At 42.5% G+C, this 12,463-nt stretch overlaps 2 long non-coding RNA genes across 4 annotated transcripts in view; one reads left to right on the forward strand and one right to left on the reverse strand.

Annotated features, from left to right (window-relative positions):
* The window catches only part of LOC121091361, a 94,328-nt gene extending 85,083 nt beyond the window's left edge, over positions 1-9,245 (forward strand). Inside the window, exons 1-3 of one of the 3 annotated variants that reach the window (XR_005828911.1) lie at positions 3,107-3,194; positions 7,102-7,219; positions 7,710-9,245. This is a non-coding gene — a long non-coding RNA (uncharacterized LOC121091361). Of the gene's footprint in view, positions 1-3,106; positions 3,195-3,429; positions 7,220-7,709 lie in introns of those variants that run through there. The other 2 variants (XR_005828910.1, XR_005828909.1) reach the window with 2 other exon arrangements.
* The window catches only part of LOC121091362, a 49,919-nt gene continuing 40,352 nt past the window's right edge, over positions 2,897-12,463 (reverse strand). Inside the window, exon 3 of the long non-coding RNA XR_005828912.1 lies at positions 2,897-3,422. This is a non-coding gene — a long non-coding RNA (uncharacterized LOC121091362). The remainder of the gene's footprint in view (positions 3,423-12,463) is intronic.

Genomic DNA, 12,463 nt, shown 5'->3' on the forward strand with positions numbered 1-12,463 from the left:
TTTTCATTCCAATTGTTATTATATTCTATTTCAATTATTAATTTGTCCTTATCTTAACCCACAGGTTTTACCTTTTTCCCCAGCTGCCCTCGCCATCCGCTGGTAGGGCCGGGGGGAGTCAGTGGGTGAGTGGCTGCGCGGTGCTCAGTTGGCAGCTGGGTTAAACCACGACAGGTCTGGAGCACAAGTCTTATGAGGAGCAGCTGAGGGACCTGGGCTTGTTTCACCTGGAGAAAAGGAGGCTCAGGAGGGACCTTACTGCTCTCTACAACTACCTGGAAGGAGGTTGTAGTGAGGTGGGGGTCAGCCTCTTCTACCACGTAACCAGCGACAGGACAAGATGAAATGGCTTTAGGTTGCTCCAGGGGAGCTTTAAATTGGATGTTAGGGACAATGTCTTCACCGAAAGAGTGGTCAAGCACTGGCACAGGCTTCCCAGAGAAGAGGTGGCATCACCATCCCTGGAGGTATTTAAAGGACACATAGATGTGGTGCTTAGGGACATGGTTCAGTGGTGGAATTGGCAATGCTGGGTTAATGGTTGGACTTGGTAATCTTAAAGGTCTTGTCTAACCTAAATAATTCTATGATTCTATAATGTATGTCCCCTATACTTATGCATATCAGTTTCAATTTTTCCAGTTTTAATTTTCTGTCCTTCCTCCTGCTGTTTAATATGTTTTTTTTTTATCTTCCTTGGCTGCTGTTTAGAACTTCTCCTAGTTTAGCTACAACTACATTGGTGGCAATTTACTCTCCCAGATACTGAAAGTTTTCAATAAAGTTGAATGAAAAATGGTGTCTACGAAGCAATCTACATTGCCGGCGGTAATCTCCTGTTGTCCAGATTTCAAAACATGTAATGATTCTCTTCAGGTCAGTTTAAAATCAGGTTCAGCGTGACATAATAGCAAATGCTTTACTAAAATGATGGCAAATGATTGTTTCCTGCTATTAACTTGTAATTTGGTCAAGCAAAAAACTTCAAATTAATAAAACTGCAGCCATTCTCTTCCTCTATATTGTACATCATTGTGAATTATTAAATTTATTGAAATAGAAATGCTGCCCACAAAATACACAGTACTGAACCAAAACCCTAACAAGTCTCACTTCTAAGCTTCAGATTACTCAAAAAGAGCCTCATTAAATTCGGGCTTCTTTGCCCTTGAATTTACATGGATGTTAAGACCTTAAGTCAGTAAGGTTCTTTTTAAAACACTTCTTTCTGTATGATTTATTGCTTCATGCATTTTCTGCTGTAGCTTATGAAGATCACAGTGTCCCAAGAGGACTGACCTTTTCAGTGGATGGTACAGGTGTCCAGTTTCAACACAGAGGACCAGTCTAGCCTTGCCTCTTGGCTGCTGTTTAATCCAGTCTCTGGGAAAATGAAGTAGCCTCAAACCTACCCTACTAATGTGTTTTAAAATCCAGGTCACTCATCTCCCAATAATTTATCTTAACACTGACTCCTGCTCAAAAGATAACAAAAATTTAGAGCACCAAGAACATTTCATGTGTGTGCCTTTTTTGCTTTATGATGAATTTTAGTTAGAAATATATATATATATATTCCTTTCTCAGATATTTCCATTTCGCTAGGATAAATAGTATTCAGAAAGATTTTTCTTGATGTCCAAAATTATCTGTATACCCCCATCAATTTCTGATACTGATTTTAGTAATGTTAAAAAAGAAAAATAAAGGGAAAATGTTTTGATACAAACATCAGCTTTGGAATGAAAACATTTTCAGCTATGAGGCTCCATTAGTTCTGCAGTTAGCAAATACTTCAATTGACACTGTTGTCAAACCAAGGACATAAGACTGAGAGTGTGATATGTTATCTGCTGCCAATTACGTAAGTTCATGATGCATAAGTTATTGCAAAAAATAAGGTCATGGCTCCTAAACCAACTCCTTTTGAAGTTGTAGTTCTTCATAAAACCTCCCACATATTTGTATATTTTAGTTGGTTAACTCTTAACTGAATTTATGTAAGTGCTTATGAAAATGAAGTATTATATGACGTTAAAGAAAAAGCAGAACCTTGTATGGTCTACAGGATTACCAACATGCTGATATCAAATGCTTGTAGAGAGGTGAATCTGTCTAAAACACAGATTTTAGTTCCGAATCAAAGAGCTTAATCAAAGTTCCTTATCAAAGAGCTGTTTGAAAATAAATGTTTTTGACCACCGAACATAAACATTAAAGTTATTACAGAACATTATATAGTGGGTAGGTAAGAGGGTTAGGACTCAACCTCCTCAGTTCTTGTCTTACCTTTTATATAGTCTTTTATGGTAACCTTACACTAATCACTGAATTTTTCGATTGCCTTCATTTATCTTTCTGTATGACTAAATATGACTAAATGTCCTGTTTGTCGTATGAAGATAGTATGTAAGTAATAGACTTAAGCCTTCATTTGAAAAATGCCCGCAAAGCTGCGAAGAGCATCAGAGGAACAAATCATTCCACTCAGAACTGGAACAGTGAGGTCCTTTATCATGTCTGGGGCAGAGGTTTCAGAAACTTTAAGAATTGTTTAGGTACAGGACTTTTATTTTTTCACTTCAGAAAAAAAAGTACGACTTTTAAATATTCTCTCTTTTCAACATTTGATGGAAGCATGACCTTTGCAGATGATTTGACAAAGCCTCCCCTGGAACAGCTAGTAGTCATTGTTCTGCCTCATTTAGGTCAAGGACTGAAAAACAGGTTTTTATAGTCTACTAAACAACTTTACTGTAAGTCTTCGGGGGTTTTTTCTTGAGTTTTTGGGACCCCCCCTCAGCTACCTCTGTTGCTCTGCAACTTACCAAGTTTGTACAAGTAGTTACCTATTCACTGGCCTGGAGAAAGACCAATGCAATAGTCCAATGGGCAGTCTGAGTTCAAGTCCTTGCTCCAATTAATGTTTAATTATTTATACAAAGAGAAACAGGTCCAACAGGAGAGACGGAGGAGGCTGTTCTTCAGAATAACTGATAGTTTGGTAGCCTGAAAGCTTGCCTGGGATGCAGGATTCTGACGTTCAGACATCTTGCAGAACAGAAACTTGAAATCTGGACTTCTGTGCCACCAGTCAGTGCCTTGATCATAGGATGATTATCTGGGAGGGGTGACAGTTTTCTTGCTCTTTGATGTATTTCAAGTCTCATCCTAGGCATGAGAATCTATCCCAGGTAAGAGCTTCATAAGAACTGGTGAGTACCTGCAAAAAGTTATGGTGTCAACAGAATATAATTTGTCAGTGAAAAAATGCATCACTGTAAACTCTGATGGGGGCATGACTGGAGTTTTCACAACCATGTAGGTCCAGAGTGGTTTGGCCATTGTGATGATCCCTCAAAGCCACTGTGTTTGAAGGAGAGGTCAACAAGCAGCGCTGGAGGGCATGAGTCTCAGGAAGCCTGTAGAATGCCAAAGCATATGTCTGCATAAGTGTCAAACTTGTAAATTAGCTGTTGTTACAAAAGTTTAACAATGGGGAAATGGTCACATACAAACATTGGTTTGGGCATTAGGCTTTTGAGTCTTGCTGTTTTTAAACACTTCAGCTGACGTTGATATGAAACTGGGGCATAAAACCAGGAGCCGGACATGTGATCTGTTGCCAGTTGCCTTCAAACTACCACGTGATGAGGAAAAAAAGAGAGGAAGTGGATGGAGAAATGGGACAGGTCATCTGGACTCTGATAATTAATGTTCCTTAGAAAATAAAAGTTTTGAAACTTTCCTGGAAATGAGGTTTTATGATCTGCTACAATGGCCCACAGGGGGAATGCTGCAACCTACACATATTGACAATTGTGGTATTACCAGGCAGTTCATTTTTATGAGTAATTTCCAGAGCAACCCTCAACCATGCAGTCATGCATACAGTGCAACAGTGTGCCATAGAAGAAAGACTCAGCTAGAGGCCAAAGATTATACAGATTTATTAATATTTGGGAAAAAGATCCTAACAGCAGAAAGCAAATTGAGCAACAGAGAGGGGAAGAAAGAATGGACTTGACAACAAAGCGAGCTCTGTAAGGATGTGATCCAGAGCACAGTGAACTCAATAGAAAGATTTCCATTGATTTCTTAAGATCTTGGATAGATCTCAAGGGAACAGAGACACTCTGTCTTATACCTTTCCCCCTTCTTTCTCCAGCTGAATTGAAAATACATTCTTTCTGGTTCACAACTAGTATCATTTAGTAACCAAGCATCACAATCAAAATGTTGATCATACTTGGGATGTTAGAGCCAAGAATCCTTACCTAAGCAGCCACAGAAATGGCTTGGCTTTTCCAAGGGCTGAGCAATTTGCAAATTCTCTCTAACAGTACCTTCAACATTTTATTAGATTCAGAGTAGTCTTATCGCATACTTAACTTTGCAAACCCACTCTGATTTCTCCTTTACAAAACTTTGCAAACCCACTCTGCTTTCTCCTTTACAACACAGAGACTAGCGGAGCAGTTGGATCTGTAATCTTGTTTCTCTTAAATCCTTCTCCATAAACACTTTTCTTGTAAAGGTAATGACCCGTTTAGTTGTCTTCTCTTTATGTCTGGTTTAAGTAGTTATAGCTGTTACTTTTAAATAGCTATTAAATACTTCAGTAGTTCTTAAACCATGCCAAAGAATACTTGGAATAAGAGAACAATGAACACAGATGACTGAAAATGAAGTTGTAGAAATTAATTTGATTATATATTATTCAGAAGAAAAAAACAGTTTTTTTGAAGTCCCTGTTAAGGGCTGTTAGAGAAAGCAATATACTTTGCACTGAGTGAGGCTACATAGATCATGAACCCTGGCCTCAAGTAATATATCTCCAAGATCAGCTCAGTTATCTGCTTTCAAGTTTCCTTCTATGGGAACAAAGGTTTGCTGCATAATGTAAGCAGTGTTTGACAAACTCATCCTGCTGTGATAGCAACTTGTATTTCATCCTACACACTGAAGAACATAATTTATCTTAACACTAGGCATTGAGCAAGGCTAGCTGTGGGGAAGTAGAACTACTAGGGTTTCCTTTTACTACTGAACTCAATTGAAATCTGCAGTTAAGCCAAGCCTGGTTTAAGTACTCTGTTAATTATTTTCTTTAACATGGTGTGAAAGACCAAGGCTGCTTTGTTGCAATAGGTGGGTAAGTTACCAGTGAGATGTGCTGAGTTGAGGAGCTGGTGACAACAGACAGAAAGAGGAATCCGCATTACTCCCCATCAGTTTGGAGATATAAGAATAAACTTCCTTATAGAGAAACCCAGAACATTTTCAGTGCAGAACATTCAACAGATAGTCCTACTGTCTGATAGATCACAGCCTTCTCAGTGACCTGGAGTTCAGAAGTGAACCCTTCCAGGTCCCTAAGAACAAACCCCTCACTTTGCCCAGGCTGTATGTGGTTGGAGTGCCTGCTCCTCGTCTTCCTCTCCACCGGGATGCCAGCTGTGTCAGAAGCCCAGATTCCATGATCTGAGGATTTACCCATTCCCTTCACTAGTACAGAAGCTACTGGCTTTGGCAGTTCACTCTGTGATGTTTCCTGTAAGACCCCGTAAGGCAGCATCAGTGGAGAGACAGTTGTCCTTCCCCTGGCCTAAACACGTGCACACACACACTAACAGCAGGCATTAGCAAGTCCTCCTGTAAGGTGATTCTGACCTAAGGGGCACAGTGCCAGCACTATCTCAAGCTCTGCAACAGAGCAGAAAAAATGCAGTAGAAACGGTTTAAAAGAACATAAATGAATAAAAACCGGTGGTTCTCTGCTATTACAGCACTGGACACCGAACATCAATTCCAGTCTAAAGTCTAAAATGATGAAGCACAGAGCATGTGGAGTTTTCAGTTTAACTTCTGACCCAGACCTCCCTGAGGACAGTGGGAATCCCTCTGGGTTTGATAAGGCACAGTAGGGGCTCTTTTCTCAAGGACAGGTAAACACATAGTGATTAACAGGTCATAAAGGAGAACTGATCTTACTTCAAGGACTTGTTTTCTCAGATTCAACCTGCACTATCATCGGTGAAGATCCCCTGGGGGTCCTGCAGTTTTCCCTCTTTGGCTTGCTCTCAGGATTTGTTTTAGTGAGTCCCCTGTCCACAAAGAGGTGTGACAGACTGATGCTTGAAAACCTGGTTCTGTTCACTCTGTCTGTGTCACAATAGATCTAATTTGTCTACCAGGAAGCCCCTTACGACCTGAGGAATAAAGGGGACACAGACTTTATTTGTTGAAGGTATTTTAAAAACTTGGCATTGTTGCCACAAATAATGTTCAGATGGAAAATCCTGATTCATAAACCAGGATACAAAGGTATGAGTTTGTTGGCCAGAAACAATTACTTATTCCATGCTGTGGAACAATAAGCCCACTAGCATACTGAGCTTGGTTATATGCAGAAGTGATGATGATGGTAAATATGATATAGTTCTATGTCTATGACAAAATTAATAGATTTTTCTATGGACCCAGTGCAAATGCTATTGGAGTCCCCAGAAAAAAACCGACAAAAAAAACCCCAAACAAAAATCAAAAGGTGCTTTTCTGTGTTTGCATATGTAAGAAGATGAATGTCGGTTTGGATTTCAAAAACACGAGTCTCAGGATGTATCCAGACACATCCAACACATGACTACACAGCTGATGTGTACATTTCTCCTTTTTTCCACTCTCACCATAACGTTCATCAAAGCAGTGGAGATGTTTGATATTCCTGGTGAGATGAGGTCAGTGCCCCTCTCTTGGAGCTGAATCATGTGAAGTGGAAGCTGAAAGAGGACAGAGGGCATGGGAGAGAATAGGTACTATTTTTAGTACAGGGGCATTCTTCAGTAGCCCTGGTATCATAGGGATCTGCAAGGAGAAGTCTCTGTTGGGGACGTGATTCATGAAATAATGTACAGAAGGTATGTGGTGACCTGCAAGTAGCAGGCTCCTCTACAGTCATGTCATTGACACCTCTTTGCAATTTGATTTTACCATAAATGTGTGCTAATATTTCAGACATTATTTTTTCCCTTGGTCTTTTAGAGGGTAGCACAGATGGTGACTTCTCTTGTGTGTTTTGCCCTTTACGCTTGTTTCTAGAGACCACCTGAGTGTCTCCATTGTGGCTCTGTTCTTTTCAGAGTGCTATTGATTACATACTGCACTTCGTGGGAATCTGGTGTAAAGGGACAGCTTTATAAGCCATCACGGGCTCCAGGTATCTATTTTTATCAACCTGAGAAGCTGTTGCTTAGAAAAAGAGACCCCTACTTCCCAGGCCACGTGTGGCTGACCTCGGTTAGTCCGAACTCCTTTGACCTCAGCGCAGCTTAAGCGATATGACAGCCGAGTCAGCCCCTTTAATTCCAGTCTTTGTGAGGCTCATGTGATAATCATGCACTTGCTCTGTCAGAGGAGCCGGCAAAGCGCAATTCTGTCTGTACGTGCTCCCTGCAGCAGACCTCTTTTCTTGCCTTCTCTCTTCCACCAGATTCCTTTCATTTTGTTGGTTCTATTCAGGAACAAAGAGGACTTTGTTGGATTGCCTTTGCGGTTTATTTTCCTGAGCCTTGGAAGATAGCAGACTTTTGCCACTGTTTTATCCAGCCCTTTATCACATGCACAATACCCTGAATGCTTGATGGAGGCTAGTGTGTGTTAGCCTAACTCTCTGCTGCTTTTTTTTTTTTTTTTTTTTTTTTTTTCAGGTTGGAAGCCAGGGCTGACTTCTGGATGCCAAGTTAGGAATAATTGCCTGAGTAAAAACTCAGGGAGGAGTCTGTCCACACAGCTGCCATAAAGGCTGCAGTCAGAGGAGCTACAGTTGTTGGTAGATTTTGTCTTGTTTTTCATGTTCTCTGGCCTTATCAGGTCCCTGTGTCTACACAGATACGTGTTTATTTACAGATGTAGAACACATCCTCATCAAACAATTTTTGGGCACATGTTCAAAAAGAGGTAAAAAATGCATTGACTGGCCACTACAGCTAATACTTAGTAGCTTTTATCTAAACGTGTAAAAGTGATTTGACATGATAAACTGCTACAGTTTTCACAGATGTGGAAAGGCAGTCGCAGAAGAGTTAGATGAAGGACTCTGGTTGGTAGACTTTAACATAAAAGACTCCTCCAACTCTCTGGACAAGTCAGTAGTGTGGAGAAGACTAAAAAGAGGAGCTGACTCTAATCCTTTGCCCTAACCACTGTCCCAGCTGCTTTTCACATGACCTGCCACTTTACCTATTCCCAACACAAAGCTCCCAACGTGTTTCCTTTATTTAATGCATCAAAACATCTTTTTTAAATAATGGAAAATGTGGCCCTTACTCAAGGCTGCCCCTGAGTGATAGCTTTATCTATTTTGTCAATTGCCAGAAGGACACAGTGTGGTCCTGGAGAGTCTCTGGACAAGGTAATAACAGAGAGTTGCTTCATCAAAGCTCTTCCCATGAGGGACGAGATCTGTAACTTTGTTTTTAGTGGAACAAGCTAACATCTCCAAAGGCGCAGTAGGCATCAAAATACAGTGCTTCTGAGCTCTGTATGCAAAAGGTCAGGCAGTGTTTAATCCTGAGGGTGACCTCATGGACCTCGAGGGAATTTCATCAAGGATGTAGTTAGTCTGTATTTTGCAATAATCTGTAGGAAATAAGCTTGGCATTTCAGAGATAAAATTCGCAAGCAGTACCATTCCAGTCACCCAAAGTACTTTGTAGACGGGATTTCTGTGACTGTTTATTTCTAAAAAAGTCTCATGTTCTAAACTGAAACTTTCAGCCCTTACTCAGGCAAAAATTGCACAGAAACCAGTAGGAATACTGCCTAGAGCAGAGTGAAATAAAAGCTGGAGAATCTGGTGCTGTGTTATTTGGCTCATGCTGCAAAACTTCAGCAAATTTGTCTCTCACAAGCAGAGTGAGCAGTTTTGACAGCTTTTATTATATTGAATTACAATGACAAATAGGGGCATTGGTTTGTAGAACATTTGAAAGCGTGATAAACACAGTCCTAATGAGAAAGATGTTTCTTTTTATTTGAAAGAACACCACTGTTTTTTCTCATGCATACTCTAGGTGCACCAACAAAAATAGAAGACCTGGTTATCTAAGGCAAAATTCCTGAAATATCATTCTCTAAATCTCTAAGCTTTCACTTATTACTTTTTATTCCCAGAAGTATTTGATGATTTTATTGTCCACAAAAACTGTGACAGTAATAAAAGAAAATAAAATTCTTAGTGCAAACATAGAGTACCTCAGTGTTTTCTTATGAATTCAAGAACGAATGTAAAATCAAACATGCTTTTCAACATTAAAAATCTTACTGTCCAGAGGATAAACGGTGCTTACAGTAAGCGGGTTGCTCTTGTATCTCTTATGCAGTTACAGTTCTTGGATTGTTTAACTCCAGTTTTACCCACCGTGGCACTTTTTGATCTTTGAAGACTACAGTGAGTAACTTGTACTATAAAAGAAAATAATTTTACATCCACATGCACATAAAAGCAGTAGCAGGCTCTTTGGAGAATGATCTGTTTGGAAAGCAGCTAGTATGTTATGGGTGCTGCCATAAGTAGCAACAATAGCAAGATAATTTTGCTTACCCACCAGTAACACTTGCAAGTGAAGGCATCTTGCCACAGCTGTTAGGAATTCGATCACTTCTAACAAAGTGTTTAGGCCAGGATGCGGGCATTTTACACGAGTGTCGATTTTGCTGAAAACAGTTTAGTGCTTCTGTCTCTTGCATTTCTAAACTTGCCTCGATGTCTACCTAATACCATCTTTAAATGTGGAGAGTTGCACTGAGCCTGTGCAGGTTCATTCTGTTATGCCAGCTCCCTGACACAGACCCACGTGTTTCATCACCTGCATTACTTTTGACATGGCATTAAAATGGAACTGGGAGGTTACTGCTGTTCACACAAGTGTAATCATGTGTCCAGAGCCTCCCCACAGGTACACATGTATATGCATGCCCTTCACACACACATGCATGTCCCTGTGAGCCCACGTGCTCCTTTGGCATTGTCAATCTTACTTTTTTCTAAATTTCTGAGGAATTTTCAGGAGACTCAGCTCAGCTGTGTCTCTGCTGGCTGACCCTTTTTGCTTACTTCTTTCTTACTTTTCACTTGCCCATTTCTCTTTATTCTCCCTGCATGCCTGCCTCAAACGCTGTTGCAGCCTGCTGAGATCAAGCCCAGGAGCTGCCCAGAACAGAGACGCTTCTCCTAGTGCATCCTGGCAGCATTGCCTGTTCTCTGCAAGTTCATCACTCCAGGAACTTGCTCTGTGTGCACAAATGCAGTGGGGTGCAGGACCAGATGAGAGGAAGCAGCCAAGAAAGGCACAGGAGCAGAATGCAGATGGAAATGATGCAAGATACGACAGACAAATGTATATTCCTAGTTTAGGTGGATGCACAAGAAACAGCTGCTGCTGGGGCAGCCTCAGATCATCCAAACTGTGCTGAGAAGGGGCACAGCTAAAAGATTTTTTTATATGTTGTCTCATCCTCAAGGCGTGTTTTTCAGAGTGCAGAAATGCTTTTTATTGCATTAGAAGCCACCTGCTGCACATTTACAATTTTTAAATCATCCTTACTTAGATTCAGCAGAGTTAGGGATAGGGAACTCCTATTGGATCCCATTATCATTTGAACTACCAGAGCAGTATTGTTCTATATGTTAATTTGCCAAGCACTCTGCTCATGTTTAAATAACTGGATGTAATAGCCATGTAACTATTGTCTGTGCCTCTTAATACATATTCATAAGTTTGAAAAAAGTTTTAAAATCTTTCTCTTAGAGTTCAAACACCTTCCTGCCTCTTTTTAACCCTTTAAACCACTCCTCCTCGTCAAGGAGATCATGTTGACTTAATTTTATAGATGGGGCAGTGGAGGGAGGACGAATCTACACTGACGACTTATGCTCTATTTCCTTTTACCAGATTGCTTTTAGACTCTCTTTTGAATGAACCGATTCCCTTAAAATCAAAACCCAAGAGGAGGGTTTGCTCCCGGAACCTCTCCAGAAGCACAATGAAAAAGGAAATGCCAAGTTTGACTCCTTGCACCCGACACAGACTATCCCCAGTGGCTGCTCAAAGTGATGTTTGGGAGGGTACATGTCCCCACATGAGCTTCAGCCCTTGGAGTGGCAGAATTGCTGGGAACCAGCTAGCAGGACAGGCAGAGGTGGAGTTTATTTGGCTGAGATGGTGCTATCCCAACACATCTACTCCCGTGCCCTCTTGCTGTCCAGCAGCCTGGTCTCTCGGCTCACAGCCTCGCAGCCCCAGCCCACTGGAGGATGCCTTCCCCTCTGCCAGCCTGCCCGCCCCATCCAGGCACAGCCTGGCAGCCTCCTTACTCCATGGCCAGGGTTTCTGGAGAGCTGTGTATGCTGGCATCGCATGGGGCAGCTCTGGGGTGTCAGGGCTGCAGGCAGCACTGCTGGGTTCCCAGAGCAGCAGGGCTGCACCTTCCCTCTGCAGGAGGGTTTCTGCCGGGCCACGCTCAGGCCTTCCCCCATGACAGACCTGAAATGCAGAGGTGTATGCCCAAAAGTACGAGGCCTTGTCACCAGGGAATTTGCCTGGTGTAGGAAAAACACCTAAGGCTGGTGAGGTTGCTGGCCTGAGCCTATAGGCAACTGGGCGGACACCTTCTACTCCCAAGTGAGAAAGACTGTGCTGCTCTGGGAGCAGAAAGCAAATTCCTAGGAGAAGGACTGACAGCTCTCATTGACACCATGGCAACACCCCGCCATGTTGACACCAGTGTCCTCAGCGCTCCAGGCAGCGAGGCCCTTCTCCAGCTCCTGCCTTAACTGCAGGGGAGCAGCCGCTGAGGCACCAGCCCTGCCAGGGGACCCTGCAGCCCTCCTCAGGACACAGCTGTGAAGGAGATGGGGTGTAAGTCTGCCTTTATGTTTTTCATGCTTACTACCACTTAGGCTTTTGTATGCCAAATACTGTATTTGTATATGCTAAGTGCCTGGACCTGCACGGTCACACCAGCCCCAGGCAGCGCTGCGGGCTGGGGCAGAGGCTGGGAAGCTGCCCGGTGGAAAGGGGCCTCAGGGTGCTGGGTGATGGCTGGACATGAGCCAGCACCGTGCCCAGGTGGCCAAGGCGGCCAACAGCATCCTGGCTTGTGTCAGACACAGTGTGGCCAGCGGGGCCGGGGCAGTGACCGTCCCCCTGCACTCGGCACCGGTGAGGCCGCACCTGGAATCCTGTGTCCAGTTTGGCCCCTGGCCGCAGGAAAGACCCGGGGGGGCTGGAGCGTGTCCAGGGAAGGGCAACGGGGCTGGGGAAGGGTTTTGTCCTGGTTTCAGTTGGCACAACATAGATTTTTTCTTAGTAGCTGGTACAAGGCTGTGTTTTGGATTTAGTATGAGAACAATGTTGATAACACACTGATGTTTTTAGTTGTTGCTAAGTCGTGTTTATCC

This window comes from Falco naumanni, chromosome 7 (assembly GCF_017639655.2).
Source record: "Falco naumanni isolate bFalNau1 chromosome 7, bFalNau1.pat, whole genome shotgun sequence".
NCBI classification, from domain to species: Eukaryota; Metazoa; Chordata; class Aves; order Falconiformes; family Falconidae; genus Falco; species Falco naumanni.